Here is a 19,944-nt window from a genome sequence, read left to right on the forward strand (position 1 = left end):
AAAATTCAAAATGGAGCATAAACTTAAACTTTGTACAACATAAAACTAAATAATTTTTAGAAGAAAACATAGGACAAAAGCTTTATGACCTGGTGTTAGGCACAGGGTTCTTAGACATGACACCAGAAGCATGACCCATAAAAGAAAAAAACTGATAAATTGGACTTCATCAAAATTGGAATTTACTCTTTAGTTAAATTAGTGTTAAGAAAATGAGAGGGTTCGTGGGTGGCTCAGTCAGTTAAGCATCTGCCTTCAGTTCCGGTCATGATCCAGGGGTCCTGGGATCGAGCCCCACATCAGGCTCCCTGTTCAGCACGGAGCCTGCTTCTCCCTCTGCCTCTCAAATAAAATTTAAAAATCTTTAAAAAAAAAATGAGAAGACAAGGTACAGGCTGGGCGAAAATATTTTCAAAGAACTTTTTATCCAAAATAGACCTGTCAAAACAATCAGCTCAAATTGTCCTAGGCAACCCAACTTCTGCCCTTCTGACCATAAAATGGAAACTATAATATAGACTATTTTCAACATAATGTGAGGCATGTGATAATACTTAATATTTCCTCAATATTTCCATGTGTCAGATTGTGGTAAGCCTTTTAAATATATTAGCCTATTTAATCAGAAAAAAACCTATGAAGTAGATATTTCTTTTCAGTCTAAAAGAGAGGAAAATGAAAGCCCAGAGAGTGTACATAACTTGTCCAAAGATTGTATATGGTGAGCAGATTAACAACGTGGACTCAAGCCCTTCAAGTTCCCCTCCCACAAGCTGAGCGTGAATGCTACATTGTGAGTGGCAGTGGAAAAATGGAGAGGGGCAAACACCACGAGGCCTGCTGACTTTTTGAAAGGGAGGCAGAAATGGGGCATTGGGGCCGTTGTGGGAGGAGGCAAATCGGGGGTCTGTTCTATGGCCGGCTTTAGGATTTATTTATTTATTTATTTATTGAGAGAGAATGGTAGAGAGGGAGCATGAGAGGGAGGAAGGTCAGAGGGAGAAGCAGACTCCCCGCTGAGCAGGGAGCCCGATGCGGGACTCGATTCCGGGACTCCAGGATCATGACCCGAGCCGAAGGCGGTCCTGTGGCCGGCTTTAAAGTAAAAGCAACGGGGCGCCTGGGTGGCTCAGTTGGTTAAGCGTCAGGTCATGATCCTGGAGTCCCGGGATCGAGTCCCACATCGGGCTCCCCGCTCAGCGAGTGAGCCTGCTTCTCCCTCTAACCCTCCCCCCTCTCATGTACTCTCTCTCATTCTCACTCTCTCAAAATATATAAACAAATCTTAAAAAAATAAAAAAATAAATAAAATAAAAGCAACAATGGGCGCCTGCAATGGGCGCCTGGGTGGCTCAGTCATTAAGCGTCTGCCTTTGGCTCAGGTCGATTCCCAGCGTCCTGGGACCGAGCCCCGAATCCCGCTCCCGGCTCGGCGGGAAGTCTGCTTCTCCCTCTCCCCAGCTTGTGCTCCTCTCTCTCTCTCTGACAAATAAAATCTTAAAAAAAAAAAAAAAAAAAAAGTGAAAGCCACGAAACACTAGGTGGCGATAGATCTCAGACACTTAAAAACTCATGTAAAGGGACTGACAAAAATGCAAGATTATTAAAGGGAATTTTTAAAATATTTTATTTATTTGAGAGAGAGAAAGAGAGCCCAGTGAGAGAGAGAGAGCACGAGCAGGGGCGAAGGTGAGGCAGAGGGAGAGGGAGAAGCAGGATCCCCACTGAGCAGGGAGCCCAATGGGGGGCTGCGATCCCAGGACCCTGGGATCATGACCTGAGCCGAAGGCAGACGCTTAACCCACTGAGCCCCCAAGTGCCCCAGCATTTTTTTTTAAAGACCACCCTGAGAAACATCCTTTTATCGCAGACATACCACCACCAATTTCTAGACAATTAGAGAACACAAACTGCCACTATCAAATGACCCTTAAACAATGGGGTGTTAGTAATGTCCTTTGGGCAATTGGTTAGTGTTGAAAAATATATTTGCTAGAGGATTTCACATCACCAGCCACACAACATACTGATGGGTGACCCATGAAAGTTTTTAGCTTATGAAATTGCATGAAGTTATGAATAAGCATGGCTTAGGGTAATTTGTGGGCAAATAGTTTTATAATTTGCTGTTCCACAGTGTAAATGAGAATCAGATGGCTCTATTTAAAAAATAAATTTCATGCAAGAGAGCTTTGCCTTACTCTTAAACACAATCTTTAGCCCATGGCATGTGGAGTATTTCCTGTTTTCTACTCTCTGTGCTCATTTAGGTTATTTATTTATTTATTCATTCATTCATTCATTTATTTGAGAGAGAATCTCAAGCCAACTCCACGCTGAGTGGGAGCCCAATATGGGGCTGGTATCTCACCACTCTGAAATCATGACCTGAGCTGAAATCAAGAGTTGGATGCTTAACTGACTGAGGCACCCAGGTTTTATTTTTTGTTCATGAGGCCGGAATTATAAGCATGAAGTAAATACTGGATTTAGAATATGAGGCATTTTCTTATTTCTTTTTTTTAAGATTTTATTTATTTATTTGAGAGAGAGCGAGAGAGAGCATGAGCGGGGTGAGGGCAGAGGGAGAAGCAGACTCCCTGATGAGCAGGGAGACCCATGTGGGGCTTGATCCCAGGACTCCAGGATCATGACTTGAACTGAAGGCAGATGCTTAACCAACTGAGCCACCCAGGTGCCCTCGTTTTCCTATTTCAATTAGTAAATCTCAGCATTTTGAAATATTTTTCAAATTATACCTTAGGGTGATATATTTCTGGCCTTTTTCCTCTTAAAAACAAACAAAACCGGGATGCCTGAGTGGCTGAGGGGATCGAGCCCCACATCGGGCTCCCTGCTCAGCGGGGAGCCTGCTTCTCCCTCTCCCACTCCCCCTGCTTGTGCTCGCTCTCTCGCTGTCTCTCTCTGTCAAATAAATAAATAAAATCTTTAAAAAAAAGGACATGAATTTGCAGCAGTATTATGGAAATTACTTTTCTGTGTTGATAAGTGGCCAATTTTAGAATCTCGCCTATTATAAATAAGTCCTGTCAACTCCACGATGCCCAGGAAAAGAAATTCAGACATTTGATACTTGCCAAACATAGTTTCCGTAGCAAATGTGCCATGAGTAATGCTGCTGTTGTCCGGCAGCTTCATTCACAGGTTCTTCTGGGATTTGAGTATTCCAAAGGGAAGTGCTGTAGTGTTGGTTTGGGGGGAAGCAGACCTTTGCAAGAAGAACCAAGGACCACACCCTAATGGTCCATCTAAAAGAGAAACTTCAGATGTTTTTGGCACTGATACAGGATAATCACAGGCAATTTTTTTCTTCTGCAGGAATGTGTCAATTTCTTCTATTTCTGATTTAACAGTTAGATGATAAAGACTGTGGTGTTTTCTCCTAATTAGCTTTTAAAAAAAATATATCACTGCCAGTGCATGCCTGGCATAATAAAAAATGCAAGCAAGTAGTTTAGTAAATGCAAATTGTGTATCCGTTTCTTACCTTGCAAATTTGTACTTAGCCAGTTATCTCATTTGATGTTAAGGTAGAAGCTTACTTCTGGACATAGCAGAAGTCCACACACCTGCTATGTCTCCAGATGCCATATAAAGGCAAAAATTGCTCACCTGGCTCATTATTTGTGATCGTCTGGTGACTTTTTCCTTTTATTTTTTCCATGTAATTGGTTACCTGAAGAGGTAATGTATAAAAAGCTACAAGAACTCAAAAGATCCCAAAAGTCAGTCTCTGTCCTTGCCTGCTCAGCGCTCACCGGGCTCCAGCCCTCCGGCCATGTGCTCAGCTCGAGAGGTGCTCCCCCACCCCACCCGCAGCTGCTGATCTCCCCAGCTTCTCAATCCCTGGAGGGCCATCGGATCACTTGAAGAAAGAGATCCATCATCTGTTTTAACTCCTCTTCTAACTCTAGTTTTACTTATTTGTTTGTTTTTAAGTAAGCTCTATGCGGGGCTTGAACTCACAACATCGAGATCAAGAGTACTCCTTTTCTAATTTATTGTGTATCCCCACTCTACCCCAAGTACCCACATTTCTAGGGGCAGGAGCTTTGTCTTGTTCGTAGTTATATCCCCAGTGACTGAGACAATGCTGATACACCCTATTTGTTTCATTAATTCATCCATTCAAAACATGCATGTTAGCACCTGCTACGTGTCCGGCACTGGGGATTAACAGTGAACAAAAATCCCTGCCTCACGCAGCTTACATTCTTGCAATACTGCAAGAGAAGCAATTCTCAAAGAAGTCAAAGAAATATATACTGTGGCAGAAAATGCTAAATGCTGTAGAGAAAAATCAAACATTAAATAAGAAAAGGGGACAGGGACTTCTAGGGGTGGAAGAGGGGCTGCCTCTTGAAGTGGGTGGTCCAGAAGGCCTCACTTTGAGTATGGCATCTGAACAGAGACCGCTTGAGGAGGGGAGGGAGTGAGCCCTGCAGATCTTGAAGGAAAAGCTTTTCAGGCAGAGGGAACAGCAAGTGCAAAGGCCCAGAGGTGGGATTATTCCAGAATCCGAAAGATCAATGTAGCTGGGGCAGAGTTGGCAGAGGGAAGTGGTGGGAGATGAAGGTTCTAGCCAAGAGGGAAAGTAAAGAGATGCCAGAGGGGGCAGGGCCAGGGAGGCCATTGCAAACCATTGTCTGACTGTGAGTGAGATGGGGAGCACCGGTGGATTTACATTTAAAAGGATCACTGCTGTACTGAGAACGAACCTGTGAAAACACACAGGAGGAAGATGATGCTATTGCAGTAATCCCGTGGGTGTCCGTGCTGGTTGGACCAGGGTGATAGAAGCAAAGAAGTGTCCACATTCTGGATATGTTTTCAAGGTGGCCAACAAAGATCTGCTGATAATTTTGATATGGGTGCAAGAGAAATAGAAAGGAGTCAGGTTTGCCAAGGGAAGAACAGAGAGGCGTTAACTGAAACGAAGAAGATGTTTGACGGAAGGGTGGTGCTCAGGAGTTACACCTGAGACATGAGGAGTTAGAGGTGCCTATGAGACATCCAGGTGGAGATCCATATCTGAAGTCCAGAGGGAAGTTCTGAGCTGGAGAGAGAAATGCAGGCTACAGCCCTGCGACTAAATAGGCTTTCACAGGAACCAGTGCCCTGGGACGTTCCAGTGTTTTAGTGACCAGGGCAGCAAGTAGGAACCAGCAAAAGAAGGAGAAATAGAGAGGTGGAAGGAAACCAGGGCGAAGGGGTTCCCAGTGTCAGGAGAAAAAAGTGTTATCAGGGAGAGAGAGTGACCGTCTGGGTCTCATGCTGCTGGACAGGTCCGGTAAGATGCAGTCTGGGATGGCCCATTGGCTTCAGGAAGAGTCCAGGCAGGCTAAAGCGGTCCCCTCGTCAGAGGTAACTCGACACCCCCCTCCCATATGATGGAGCCAAGGGGAGGAAGCGCAAAGCCCTCCAGTTGTCCTCAAAGCCTATTTGTCCTGGGACAGTAACTCTGCTTAAAGAGTCTGGCTTTCAGTTTGGAGTCAAGATTCAAACCCAGTTTAGCCTAGTTCCGTCTTTCTCTTCATTACACTTTTGTTTCTTTTTAGAGCAAGATGTTTCCAGCACTAAAACTTCTGGAAATTACAAATCAGTTCCCTCTTCATCTTTTGCTCTGCTTTATAAAAATTTGACACTATCCTATAGGATGTTCTTTTTATTTTCCTCCTCATACTTTTATGCTGCTGATTGGTCTGAAAGCATCATTCCTCTAATCAATAATTTCTGTATTTGAGATGTTCATGGAAAGGTTAAGAAAGAGGATCCGAATGGAGAAAACAAGGCAACAAGGACCCGGGCTCGCAGAAGACCATAAATTTGTTTTGAGTTTTAGCCCGTCTCAAACTTCTCCTGGGATGCTTAGCATCCAGATTTGTATCATACCTGGTTCCTCCTATTTGAGTCCTCGGCCTGTTCCTAACCATAGCCCTTCACCATGCATCCTTGATCCGTCCCTGGCCTTACTCTCAGTCTTCCTTGGGGAGCTCTATCTACATGCCATGAATTGGACCACAGACATTATCAACGCTACGTCAAAGCTTCATCAGAGTGTTCTCTTTCTTTTCTTTTCTTTTTTTTTTAATTTACCTGAGAGAGAGACAGAGCATGAGCATAGGGGAGGAGGAGGGAGAGGGAGAAGCAGACGCCTCGCTGAACAGGGAGCCCGAAGCAGGGCTCCATCCCAGGACCCTGAGATCAGGACCTGAGGAGAAGTCACACGCTTAACCGACTGAGCCATCCAGGCGCCCCCAGAATGTTCTCTTTCTTCACAGCACATAAAATGGTAGTCTTACAATCCACAGGTGTCTCAGATTCAACGATCGATGATACCAGCCACATGCAAACCATCTATGCTGCAGTGGGTGCCCCTTCCGAGTGCCCCCGTCTCCCTGCTTCTATCTCCAGTCTTTGCCCTCAGCATGCCCTTTTTTCCAAACAATATTAGCTACTTATTATCTTAGTTCCAGTGTTTGTACAATGGAAATATTTCTTAGTAACTCATCTTTCTTATTTGGAAACTGTACTCTGTAAATGAAAGGCATTGACTTTTATTTCTTTTCTTGCTTGATTAATTTGTTTCCTTCCCAGGAAATGCAGTTGACAAGCAGGGCACAAAGCCAGGGCCCCAGTGGTGGTGGGGACGGGAGACGTGGGGAGGAAGTCAGGGATCTGGGTCCTCCTCTGGCCGTGCAGGAACTCGCTGGTGGCTGCGGTCCAGCCCCTTCCTCCTCTCTGAGCCTGGGCATTTGGATCAGGGAAAGAAGGGATTGAGTTAGCCAATCTCTGAGGTCCTTCTTCTTTTTTTTTTTTTTTTAAGATTTCATTTATTTATTTGAGACAGAGAGAGCACAAGCAGGGAGAGCAGCGGAGGGAGAAGTAGGCTCCCTGCCGAACGGGGAGCCCGATGCAGGACTCGATCCCAGGACCCTGGGATCATGACCTGAGCCGAAGGCAGACGCTGAACCGACTGAGCCACCCAGGCGCCCCTCTGAGGGCCTTCTTGCCCTAACTTCTGGAGCTCTTCATTTGAGTCTGCCAGAAATCCTCACTGGAAAATTAGTTCTCACCTATGCCCATCTGCCCTGGTGAGGGAGGGCTCTGAGACCACTCAGGCCTGAGCGCCCGGAGCCTCCTCTCGGGTGAGGAGCAGAAGCTCGCCTCCCGTGACCACACCGTGTCTCCCCAGTCACAGAGCAGTGTCTAACATGCAGCTATTGTGAGGTCCAAATCCTGGGAGCACGAACTGCAGGAAGCGGAGGGCCACACCTCACTGTGATGACAGTCTACTTGTCTGTCGTGCTGGGATTTGTTCAACTTTGCGCCCACCCTCACTCCTCTTCCACACTCAGCACTCACCAGCGTACAATGGGTACCCAGGAAGTGCCCAGTGACTGAATAGTCCATATGTGGGTGACTAACACCAGGGTAAGGGAAGAAATGCCCAGTCAGCTCATTGAGAAGGAGTTGAGCCAAGGAGGAGATCATCTGATGCCGCCGCGGACAGTGGGGAAGACCTAAGATTCGGAACACCAAAGGCCAACGTGGTGAGAAGTTATTCAGATACAGAAACAGGACTGTGGCAGATGCCACAGCATCCTTGTTCCTCAAAACTTCCTCAATTTTCCTTGAGTTAACCATCTCTCCCCACTGTCAACCCATGTGATTTGAGTGGAGGGACTCCAGCCTGTGGTCTTGAGGGGACACAGGACCTGGGCCCCAGGGGCAGCCATGCTGTAGAATTTGAGTGCCCTCCCGAAGACACTTGCTGGAGTGATTGAGAATGGCACTTTTTCCACAGGAACTCTGAATTCCCAGCATACCATCCCAAAGCGACTGGTGGCCCCTTTGTCGCCACAGGGAGCTCCAGCCTGAGAATATAGCCAACCCAAAAGAAAGCTGAGCCAAGAGCTGGAAGGACACTTAATGTGAATCCCTTGATCCAGCCAAGCTCCACATCCCCTGGACTTTTCAGTAAGCTGGGCCAATAATTGCCTCCCCCCCGCCCTGCCCCAAGTTGTGCAAATAGAAGCAACAGATTTTATTTATTTATTTATTTATTTATTTATTTATTTATTTATTTATTTGACAGAGAGCGAACGAGAGAGAGAGCACAAGCAGGAGGAGCTGCAGACAGAGAAAGAGAGAGAGAAGCAGGCTCCCCACTGAGCAAGGAGCCCAAAATAGGGCTCGATCCCAGGACCCTGAGGTCATGACCTGGGCCAAAGGCAGACGCCCAACCTACTGAGCCACCCAGGTGCCCCCAGATTTTTTTTTTTAACTTGCAGATTTGAAACAGTTACAGGCTTAAAAGAGTGAATTCTTACTGCAGAGACGAGCCTGCGAGCAGTGCTGAGATAGAGCGCACTTCTGAAGCCATCCCCAGTCGACGTGGCCGGGGTGCAGGGGCCACGGTGGGCTGAAGAACATTCCTCTCATCCCGATGAACTCAGGAAATAGCAACCTCACTGTGTGTGTCCTCCTGTCAGCAGGTGTTTCTGCCTTCAAACAGCGCTCCCCAAAGTCTGAGCAAGCTGACAGGCTTTGGGAAGCCAAGGGGGGTGGTTGACACCTGTTTTGCTGGTAAGACGCATGGAAGCCCATGCATACTCTTGCCACCCCCAGTATGGCCGGAGGGGGGGAGTGCCCCCCCATTTACATTGTAAACATGTCTTGCATAATTGAGTTCCTCTTTTTCTGGTTAAACATTACCCACAGCTGCCTGCTGGATGGAAAATACACCAACAAATCACTGAGCAGGTATGTGTCAGTGAAGAATTTCCCACTAACCCGCAGGGATGTTGACCCTTTGTTTTCACAGCCTGGGGTTGGGAGGCCATAACAGTCACTTGTGCAGGGTGTGTACAGTTGCGATGAAGTGTTCCTCCCAGATGCTGCATGTGTCAGGAAGCGAGGGCTTTCTCAGGTTTTAACATGAACTCCCATTCATTCAGCAGGGGGGCGCGCCAAGAGGCCAACACAGGCCCAGTGGCTAGGTTTTGTTTTTTCCTTCCAAAAGCCATGTTTTGGGGCGCCTGGGTGGCTCAGTCATTAAGCGTCTGCCTTCGGCTCAGGTCATGATCCCGGGGTCCTGGGATCGAGCCCCACATCGGGTTCCCTGCTCAGCAGGAGGCCTGCTTCTCCCTCTCCCACTCCGCCTGCTTGTGTTCTTTCTCTCGCTGTCTCTCTCTGTCAAATAAATAAATAAAATTAAAACAACAACAACAAAACCCTCCAAATTCTTAAAAAAAAAAAAAAGTTATGTTTTCAGAGTGGTTTCTGCTTTCCAGTGCATCGAAGCTTCCCACATGTTCCTTAGAAACAAAGCAGGCTTTCATGTCACTTTATTTACAGCAACCGTTGCCGGGTTGACGCTATTTAAACTCCGTTCCAGGAGCCGGGAGAAGCTTTCTACCTACTTACCTCATGTATGGATCCACAACACATTTGTGTGCGAAAAGGAGTTTCATATTATTTTTCTAATATGAAAGTATCAGACACACAGGCAAACTTAGTCTGGGACAGGCTACACAACTGGATGAAGGTCACAAAATTTGTACATAGGTGTGAGAGCGCTCCCTGAGTCCGCTGGACCCCAGATCTTATACTCTGCTCGATTGCTGCCACCTCCAATCAGATAAATGAAAAGAATGGCAAATTTTGAATTAAAGTAAGGCACAAAACTTTAAACTGATTTTCCCCTTCTCAAAAAAATAAAAATAAAAAAAATAAACTGATTTTCCCCTTCTCAGTATTCTAAAAACACTTACTGTTCTTTTTTTTTTCTTAGATCTATTTATTTATGTGAAAGGGAGAGAACATGTGCAAGAGTGTGGGGTAGGGGGGAAGGAGAGAAGCAGACACTCCACTGAGCTTGAGCTGAAGTCAAGAGTCGGATGCTTAACCAACTGAGCCACCCAGGCACCCCGACTGTTCCTCATTTTTTTAAAGATCAGTTTTAGGGCACCTGGTTGGCTCATTTGGTAGAGCGTGCAACTGTTGATCTCAGGGTCGTGATGTTGGATGTGGAGCTTACTAAAAATATATATATAATAAAATAAAAATCAAGAAAGTTAAAAAAAACAGCTTTATTGGGATATAATTTACATACAATAACATTTATTTTATTTAAAAAAATTTAAGTGTATGGTGGACAGAATTTGGACAAATGCATACACTTGTACAACTAGCACCACAATCAAGATACAGAATATTTCCATCACCCCAAAAGTTCTCTCATGCACCTTTGCTGCCAATCTCCTCCCCCTTCCCCTGGCTCCAAGCGACGACTGATCTCATTTCTGACCCCACAGTTTGCCTGTGCTTTAATTTTATATGAATGGAGGGGCACCTGGGTGGTCAGTCGGTTAAGTGACCAACTCTTCTTTTCAGCTCAGGTCATGATCTCCTGGGTCATGAGATCGAGCCTCATGTTGGGCTCTGTGCTTGGCAGGGAGTCTGCTTGAGATTTTCTCCCTCTGACCCTCCCCCTAATCAGGAGCTCTCTCTGAAATAAATAAGTACATCTTTTTGAAAAATCTTTAATTTTCTATGAATGGACTCATGCAGCATGCACTCATTTTTGTCTGCTTCCTTCACAGAACCTAATGCACTCAATATCATTCATGTGCCAACAGGTTGTCCTTTTTATTCTGGGTAGTATCCTGCTGTTGTCAATGAAGACTGTTTGTCCCTTTATTTGTTGATGGGCATTTGGATTGTTTCCAGTTTACTGTTAATAAAGCTGCTCTAGAAACAGACCCATAAATACAGAGAACAAACTGATGGTTGCCAGAGCGGTGGGGGTGCAGGGATGGGCAAAATGGGTGAAGGAGAGTGAGAAGCACAGGCTTCCAGTTATGAAATGAATATGTTACAGGAATAAAAGGCACAGTATAAGGAATATAATCAGTGGTATTATAATAGCATTGTAAGGGGGCGCCTGGGTGGCACAGTTGGTTAAGCGTCTAGCTTCAGCTCAGGTCATGATCCTGGGGTCCTGGGATCGAGCCCTGTGTTGGGCGCTGCGCTCAGCAGGAAGTCCGCTTGAGAGTCTCTCTCTCTCCCAATTCGTGCTCTTCTCTCTCTCTCAAATAAATTTTAAAAATCTTTTAAAAAAATAAATAATAGCATTGTATGGTGACAGATGGTAGCTACACTTGTGAGCACAGCATAACCTTAGACCCTATTGAATCACTATATGTTGCACACCTGAAACTAATGTAACACTGTGTGTCAACTACAATAAAAAAAAGAAGTCCTAAAAAGATAAATAAAAAATAAAGCCGCTCTAAATATTCATGGGCAAGGCTTTGAATGAACATGTTTTCATTTCACTTCGGTGAATACCCAAGTGGGATCTCTGGGCATATGATAAATGTATTTTAACTTTATAGGAACCTGCCAAACTGTTTCCAAAGCAGTTTTCTATTTCCAACAGCATTGTATGAGATTCTCATTTGCTCCACAGCCTCGCCAATACTTGGCATAATCAGTCTTTTTAATTTTAGCTATTCTGGTGGGTGTTTAGAGATATCCCCCCTTTTTTTTAAGATTTTATTTATTTGAGAGAAAGCAAGTGAGAGAGAGAGCACGAGCTGGGGTGGGGGACAGTGGCAGAGGGAGAAGCAGGCTCCCCGCCGAGCTGAGAGCCCGATGTGGGGCTTGATTCCAGAACCGTGAGATCATGACCTGAGCTGAAGGCAGATGCCCAACCTCCTAAGCCACCCAGGCACCGCTGTAGTTTTAATTTCTGCCCCTTGTTTTCACAGAGAGCCAGAGGCTAAAGGGTCAGAGCTTAGGGCCCTGCACTCGTGGGCTGACGTGAAGGCCTCAGCTGGGGGAAGCAACTCCTGCGGACCCACATCAAAACACGTGGACAAAAGCCCACACTTTGCAGAACAAACTCCACACCTGGATTTGTCTCCAAGCTTAGGTTACTAAGGAAACCCATTATCCACTTGTCTGTTACCAAGAAGACTAGTCTAAATGGGCAGCTTCTCTGGTTTTGAAAGGACAAGGCTGACTTAGCTCTACTCACCGGGCCACAGTCTTGACATCAGCCTCCCTGAACCCTCTGGGCATTTCCTCAGGACCTGGTCAAAGAACAGATAAATGAACAGTGTGTCTGGCACATTCCTAGTGCTGGTGATCAGGTCCCAGCCTGCTTACTGTCACAGAGAGGGTCACAGAGCTTAATGTCCGGCAGAGAAGACAGATACCAAACAAGCAATTTTAAGTTGTATGTGTGATGAAAGCCAAGGACAGTATGGGCACGTAACAGGTGGACTTAAGCCAATGCCGGGGATCAGAAAGGCACTCGGGCATTCCGGGAGGGGGAAGAACGTGTGCTAAGCTCTGAGGAGGCACAAGCAGGTGAGTCTGATGGAACAAGTGAGCCTAATAAAGAATGCAGAGGCCCCCACTCACTGCAGTAGGGTAGGGCCTGGGGCCTGTGGTGGTTATATTTTTGCCACATTGCCCAGGCTGCCCCATACCTACCAAAGTTTGAGAACTTAGGCCTTGGAAGTATAATGCACAGGGCCACCTCTCCCACAGCATGGCCAACACAGCCCTGCGCTGATGGAACTCTATTTCTAACGCATCTTGTCTTGGTATCCACATTGTGTGACTGGCTACCATTCTTTCATCATTGTGCAGACTGGGGGGGGGGTTGTTTTCACTATTACAGGCCTTGATTTACTTTTTTAAAAGATTTTATTGATTTATTTGACAGAGAGAGAGAGCACAAGCAGGGGGAGCAGGAGAGAGAGAAGCAGGACCCCGGGATCATGACCTGAGCCAAAGGCAGATGCCCAATCGACTGAGCCACCCAGGCACTCCTACGTGCCTTTATTTTTAAAATCAGACTTATTCGGATAAAATTTACCTACAGCCAAGCTTACTGATTTAAAAAAAAAATCAATGAATTTTGACAAATGTATACAATTGTAAAATCGTCACCCAAAAATTTCGTTTGTGCCCTTTGTAGTCAATCCCCCAACCCTGCCCCAAACATCCACTAATCGACTTCCTGAAAGAATAGTTTTGCCTTTTTTATAATTTCGTATAAATGGAATCATACGTATGTAGTCCTCTGTACCTAGCTTCTTTAATTTGTATGATTGCTTTTGAGGCTCATCTATTTTGATGTGTCTAGAAGTAGTTCAAGCTTTTTAATTGTTAATGAGTAATCCATTGTACATGGATTACTACAATTTGCTCACTAGTTGATGGACGTTTGGGTTGTTTCCAGTGTTTGTGTGTTACGGATAAAACTTTTATGAAAAAAGTACAAGTCTTTGTGTGAACACGTTTCCATTTGTCCTCAATAAACATCCAGCAGTGGGACTGCTGGGTCATATGGTAAGTGTGTGTTTATAAGAAGCTGCCAAGGGGCACCTGGCTGGCTCAGTCGGTAGAGCATATGACTCCTGATCTCGGGGTCCTGGGTTTGAGCCCCATGTTGGATATAGAGATTACTCGAAAGAAAGAAAGAAAGAAAGAAAGAAAGAAAGAAAGAAAGAAAGAAAGAAAGAAAGAAAAGAAAGAAAGAAAGAAAGAAAGAAAGGAAATTGCTGCACTCTTTTCCAGGGCAGCCATTTTGTATTTGCCGCCAAATTGTATGAGGGTTCCAGTCCCTCCACAGCCATGTCAACACTTGGTGCATTAGTCTTTTTAATTTTAGCCACTTCAAATTGTATGTGTGTGGTTTTTTTTGTTTTTGTTTTTTTTAAATCACTCTTGGGGCACCTGAGTGGCTCAGATGGTTAAGTGTCTGCCTTCAGCTCAGGTCATGATCCCAGGGTCCTGGAATCCAGCCCAGCATCGGGCCCCCTGCTCAGTGGGAAGCCTGCTTCTCCCTCTTCCTCTGGCCCTCCCCCCTCGTGCTCTCTCTGTGTCAAATAAATAAATAAATCTTAAAAAAAAAAATCACTCCTCCTGCAGCAAGGAAAAGGAGTTGAAAGGGACAAAATCCAGTTGGGTGGCTTTTGTAGTAGTCCAGGTGGGAGGCTTTGAGAGCGTTAGCAAACCTTTGGCCTCCTTTCCCATCAGGAGATAGAGCGGCTGCAGGAAGGGAGTAGTAAAGAATTTACCTTTGAATGTATAGAGCACACAGTGCACAGAGGAAACGTGGACTTGCTCAGGGTTGAGCAATGAGGGATTCGCAGAGCCGGAAGGAAACGCGTATCCTGCTAAAGATGGGCTCCTGACCTTGCTTTGAGGGCTGGGCACCCCACCCGTAGAGGGGGTCATGGGCAAGGCAAAGAGATAGTTCTTGTCTCCTTGGCTGAGAGGATGAAGCAAATCCTCACACAGAAGGAGTTATAAGTAGTAGTTAGTTATCTTTTGAAATAATTCTGTTACAACATCACTCTACTAATTCAATATTAACTTACAAATTGGCTGATCTTGTGTCTCATCTGGGTGCACAGAGCCTCCCCTCAGGTTGCTCCAAGTTTAGTGAGTGAAGGGAGCTGAGCATCATTTTGAACACTGTTTTCCACAGGAGACTGTTTCTTTGACATTCTCTCGAACCCCAATCTATTTATCTGTAGCCTCCTCCTGAGGGGTCCCAGGCTTATGAAAGGGCAGCTCTGTCGACAAGGTGAATTCACTGAGCTACCTGTGCAAGGGCTGATGAACATCGGTTCCATCTTCCAGGATTCCAGCAGGACTGCGGCCAGGGCCTCAGGCCCTGAGTGGCTCCATCCTCAGCTGTCTCCCAGAAACCACGCAAGCCCGTTTTCACCCCCACTCTCGGGGCAGACTGAGATGGGGGTGGCCGCAAAAAGTGCCCTGGGAAGACCGATTGGTCATAAGAGCGTGCCAGTCAACTGTGTGCCTCCTAGCTCAAGAGGCCAATCAGCGCCAAGTGTTCCCAAAGACAAAAATGGTCATTTATTGGGAGAACAGAAAGTGGAGCCCTGGCTAAAACCACTTTGCTTTCACCAGCAACTTTTTAATCCCTTTGTCTGGTGCATGAAATCAGTTCCCAGAACACAAGGGTTATTAATAACTGTGGGACCTTTTCCCAGTCTCCAGATCAATTGGCAGAAACCTCTGGCTACTTCCTTCTGGATGCTTCTATTATTTAGAGGTGGGAAGTGGCCTCTCCTTGAAACCGGTACAATTTTTTTTTTAACCTGGCTTGGGAGTTGCACATCACCCCACCCCACCCCGACCCCCACCCAACAAACCAAACTCACCGAGAGGCTTTGTCTCCCCGTGCACCTTCCGGAGGAAACTCAGGGTGGCTGGCTTCTTCGCTTCCGGGGAGATGCTCCTGCTGTCTCAGTGTGGTGTATGTACAGCAGGGTGTATGTACCTCTCCTCCGGGCTGGCTCCTCACTGCCCGGAGTGCTCCTGAGTGTTGACAGGGATCCACGGAGCCGGCCTGATTTAGAATGAGGTCACTTTGAGCTGCTTCCTCTCCTTGTGGTTGGCGAAGGCCCCAGAATCAGCTGCTGGGCAGTGGCTAAACAAGGCCCAGGTCTTAATCTGGGGACATGGTGTGTGTGTGTGGGGGGGCACTTCTGCAGGAGGAGGCTCTAATCACAGCAGCTCCTACAGCGATGGGGAGGGGATCAGTGTCATAAATGCAGGATTTCTTCCAGAGCTTGCCTTCTGCTCCCCTTCACCCTTTTCTAGGGCTTCAGCATGCCATGCCTTTAGCAGGAGCTCCCCTCAGGAAACTGGCCTCTGATTCTCCCCCTCCAAGCTCCACCCCACCCGCCAGCCTGCTGTCTGTATCTCCAGAGACTGGCATCCTAAACCCAGCCCGTCCCCGTGGGATGGACTGGCCTGGGGTCCTATGGCCCTGGCCCCTGAGCTCACCTGTAAAGAAATGAAAACAAGCACACCTGCCTTGTGAGGTTCAGAGATGGTGGGAGCAAAGCACCTCCCGGACACAGTGCACAGCAGGCACGCACCACGTGGCCACCAAGAGCTGATTTCATTTCCCCGCAAAGGTGCTCACCCCCCTCTCCTGCCTGTCCCCGTGAATGGCCCCAGCGCTCCTTGTCACTCAGACCCAATGACAAAGCAGTATTCGTGTGCGTCTTTCACTGGTCTGTTGTGGTTTTTTGCTCTTGTGGTAAAAGAGACATAACATAACACTGACCACCTTCACCAGCCATCTCTAAGTGTAGAAGTCAGGGGCATTAAGTCCAGTGCTTTTCCATCCTCCCCAAATTAAAACTCTGCCCGCATTCAACAACACCTCCCCGCTCCTCCTTCCCTCAGTCCCTGGCAACAGCCTTCTTCTGAATCTATGAAGCTGACTACTCTGGGTGCCTCACAGAAGTGGAAGCACACAGCATCTGTCCTCTTGGGTCTGGCATAATGTCCTTGCTCAAGTCTCACTCATGTTGTGACATATGTCCGAATTTCCTTCTGGATAATATTTCCGGCTAATATTCCATTGTATGTATAGACCACATTTAAACAATCCACTCATTGGGCTATTTTCCAAAAGGGTTTTTGGAGGGGAAAAGAATGCATGAACACACATCACAGAAGAGTGTAGAGTGAAACCATGTCTCCTCCCGGCGCCTCAGACCCCGGCCCTTGGATTTTCCCTCAGCAGTGACCTTCCACTCCACCTCCTGTCTGCGCCCACTGCCCAGACTCTGCCCTCTGGAAGCTGTCCTGCACACACTGCCAGAGGGGGTGTCCCCCTCACCACATGTGGCCTTCCAGGATGCCCACCAGCTGGTCCCAGCTGACCAGTACAGCGTATGTCCCTGACGCCACGGCTGCTTCCTCTCCAAGATGCCTGAAGACACCTTCTTCTCCTCACCAGAGTCAGTACCAATGTCTCCTTCCCTAGAAAGGTGTCTGGACTATTCCCGCCATCCCAACAGGAATTCCTCTCTCCCTCCTTGTGCTTCTGACCCTAATCTGACCCGGCTCTGGAGTGCTTGGTCACCCTCCAATCTCTCCCAAGGTAAGTCAACTCCTGTCAGGAAAGGAAGCTCATTTATCCCTGAGTGTGCTTGGGTGACTCCTCCACACAGGCCTGGGCTCTGAGACTGGCCTGCGGGGCGTCCCTCAGCTTCTCACATGTCTTTCTCCTCAGAGCCCTGGGGATAATGGTTCTTCCTCACAGGCTTGCTGAGGCAACTCAATCAGTGTCAGGTAAACCCAGTTGGTGTTCAATAAGTGCGGGCCCCCCTCCATGGGAGCAGGACTGGCTGGTAGGTGCCAGGGTGTGTGACACTCACCCACCGGCACAACTGGACCCTGGTGTCCTTAAGGCTCAAGGGTCCCCCTTCAACACAACTGAAGGAAGGGAAGCTTTGGGTGAGGAGGGCCAGTTCTTGCATCAGGGAAGTGGGGGGAGGCATGAGTGCCTCAGTGGTGCCCCATCCTGGGTACTCCCCCAGAAGCTTCCACAGATGTGAGGGGCCCCTGGAACCGGGTTTAGGGACCAGGTCACATGCTGAGGTCTGTCCAGAAGCTGCAGCCCGCCAAGGCCCACCTTTGCTTCCACCCTCCTCTCTCCCAACTATCGCCTCCAACTCTTCCGGTGGAGCCGTGGAAGGCATTGCCAGAGGATGGCGCATGAGTGCACGTAGCCCCTGAACCCCAGGACCCCAGTGCCAGAATGTTCAGATCCTCATGGCCTCCCCTCTACATGGACAAGTTCTTCTGGGGCTTTCATACCTGACAGGGCAACCAGAGAGGCCTCAGCTCATAAAGGAAATCTGCTCCTTTACCGTTCGCTCATTCAAGTCACAGCGTTTGTGGAGCACCAAGTGTCAGGTACGGTCCTATGGGGCATCGCCTGTTGTTGTGCAGACTTACAGCCCCTCCCGTTGCCATCCTCCCCTTTGTCTGGTGCCTCCTATTCCTGAGTCTGGCTGCTGAGACTCCGTCAACCAGCAGTCCCCCTCCCCCGGGGTCCAGATTCCAGCTTTCTCTACGTAATGATGCTAGTTCTCTTTTGTCTCTTGCTTTTTGCCTTCCTAAATTTTGTGGACATCTCTGATCATTTGTCACTTTCTTGCCCCATTTCTTTGTCTTCCGGATTTATGCCTATTCTGATCCTGTCATTACCTTTTTGTGATGTTTCCGACAGGAAGCAGAGATAAATTCTGGTGTTGCAGTTGCCATAGCTAACTAGAATTCCCTTCCAATTTAATCTTCACTTGGAATGTTTTCACAATGATTTATGGAGTTTGGATAATGTTCAGTTAGAAAATAGTATTTGTTTTCAGAAATTTGGAAAAATACAGAAGTATTCAGAACATAAATATCAGTCATAATCCCAGAAATGCAGAAATAACCACTCTTAACATTTTGTCTTATGTATAATGGCTTCTTTAAAGGAGAAAATGTCACCTCTTGTCTGCTTTCTTGAATTTGATGTTGACACTTGGGGGCTGCTGGCTCCCCTGAAGAAGGCTTTTTATCACTGGGAGACACTTGCCAAACCGTGCTTGGACACCCCAAAGATTCACTGTTACACTGACTGGTGCCTCTCCTTGTTCCCCGCCCCCGCCCCCCATTTCCCTTGGTCTGCGCTGCCCACTTCCACCCACGGTTCAAACCTTCAGCGCCTGGAGGAGGGTGATCAGGGAACATGGAGCACACCTCCCAGGGCTTTCATCCCCAGGGAATGTTCTGCCAGGAGAGAGGACTAGGAGAAAAGCACCTCACTGCATTCCACAGTCACCTGTCAGCTGCCCCTGGCTGTTGTCTGGTCCTTGGTGATCCCTGATGGGGAATTTCGGGATCCTTGAGGAGTCACTGGTTGGGCGGAAGGTGGGCAGTCCTGGAAATGGGCAGCTCTTTAATCCACCAAATCAAAATGATCCCCCACCTGAGTCTTAGCACGCTGAAGTTCTAGATTCAGAACTTAGGCCAAATATGGAAAACATACACTGAAAGTCAAAGAAACACAAATCAGAAAAGCAATGAAATGCATCCTTCCACCCTTGCTCAATAAATTGCAGATATTTTCAGAAAGAAAATCACCAGTGAGACAGGGAGTCGTATATTGCTCTTGGGTGTATACACTGACAAAATGCTTTTGGGAAGTAATTTTCCAATAGTATTAAGAAGCTGAAAATGTTTATACTTTTTGATCTAGTAATTTTACTTATGGGACTTTGATGTAAGGAAAGAATTCTAAATGTAATAAAGCTTTGTGCACCAAAATATCAGTTGCAGCATTATTAGTGATGTCAGAAATGGTAACAATATAATCTAAATGCCCAACAGTAAGGGAATAGTTTCATGAATACTATTTGTGAAAAGTTTATTACAATATGACCAAGTGATTGTTATTGGAATAAGTGAAAACAGATAAACCCAATATTTAATATATAGTTTGCTGATGCTGTCAAGACAAAAGTAATATAATACTGAGAAAGGGGAAAATACACTAAAGTTTTAATACTAGTTAACTTTTTAAAAGATATTTTATTTAAGTTTATCTATTTTTTTTTAAGTAATCTCTATGCCCAGTGTGAGGCTTGAAACTTATAACCTCGAGATCAAGAGTCACATGCTCTACCGACTGAGCCAGCCAAGCACCCCAATACTAGTTATTTTTGAATGAAGGGGGGGGACAGAAAATATTTTGGTTTTTCCTCTCTATTTTTCTGTATTTTACAAATTATCTATCATCCAGTATTACTTTATAATTGGAAAAACAACAGTAAACCTACCTTTTTAAGGGAAAAATAATTAGCCAGTTGTACTTTACTTACATGCTATTGTATATTCAGATCAGAGATTTATTTTAATTTTTTTAAAGACTGTATTTATTTATTTGAGACAGAGAGAGTGAGCAAAAGAGAGAGCGTGAGTACGGTGGAGGGGCAGAGGGAGAGCGAGAAGTAGGCTCCCCACTGAGCAGGGAGCCCGACATGAGACTCGATCCCAGGACCCTGGGGTCATGACCTGAGC

At 46.6% G+C, this 19,944-nt stretch overlaps 1 long non-coding RNA gene across 1 annotated transcript; it reads right to left on the reverse strand.

Annotated features, from left to right (window-relative positions):
• Positions 1–9,159: 9,159 nt before the first annotated feature.
• On the reverse strand, positions 9,160–15,582 carry LOC113921024. Its single transcript, XR_003519479.1, has 3 exons — positions 15,237–15,582; positions 12,068–12,122; positions 9,160–9,216 (listed from the first exon to the last, which is right to left on the reverse strand). It is a non-coding gene; the product is annotated as an uncharacterized LOC113921024 (long non-coding RNA).
• Positions 15,583–19,944: the final 4,362 nt, after the last annotated feature.

The sequence above is a fragment of the Zalophus californianus genome, chromosome 3, assembly GCF_009762305.2.
Source record: "Zalophus californianus isolate mZalCal1 chromosome 3, mZalCal1.pri.v2, whole genome shotgun sequence".
In the NCBI taxonomy this organism is placed as follows: domain Eukaryota; kingdom Metazoa; phylum Chordata; class Mammalia; order Carnivora; family Otariidae; genus Zalophus; species Zalophus californianus.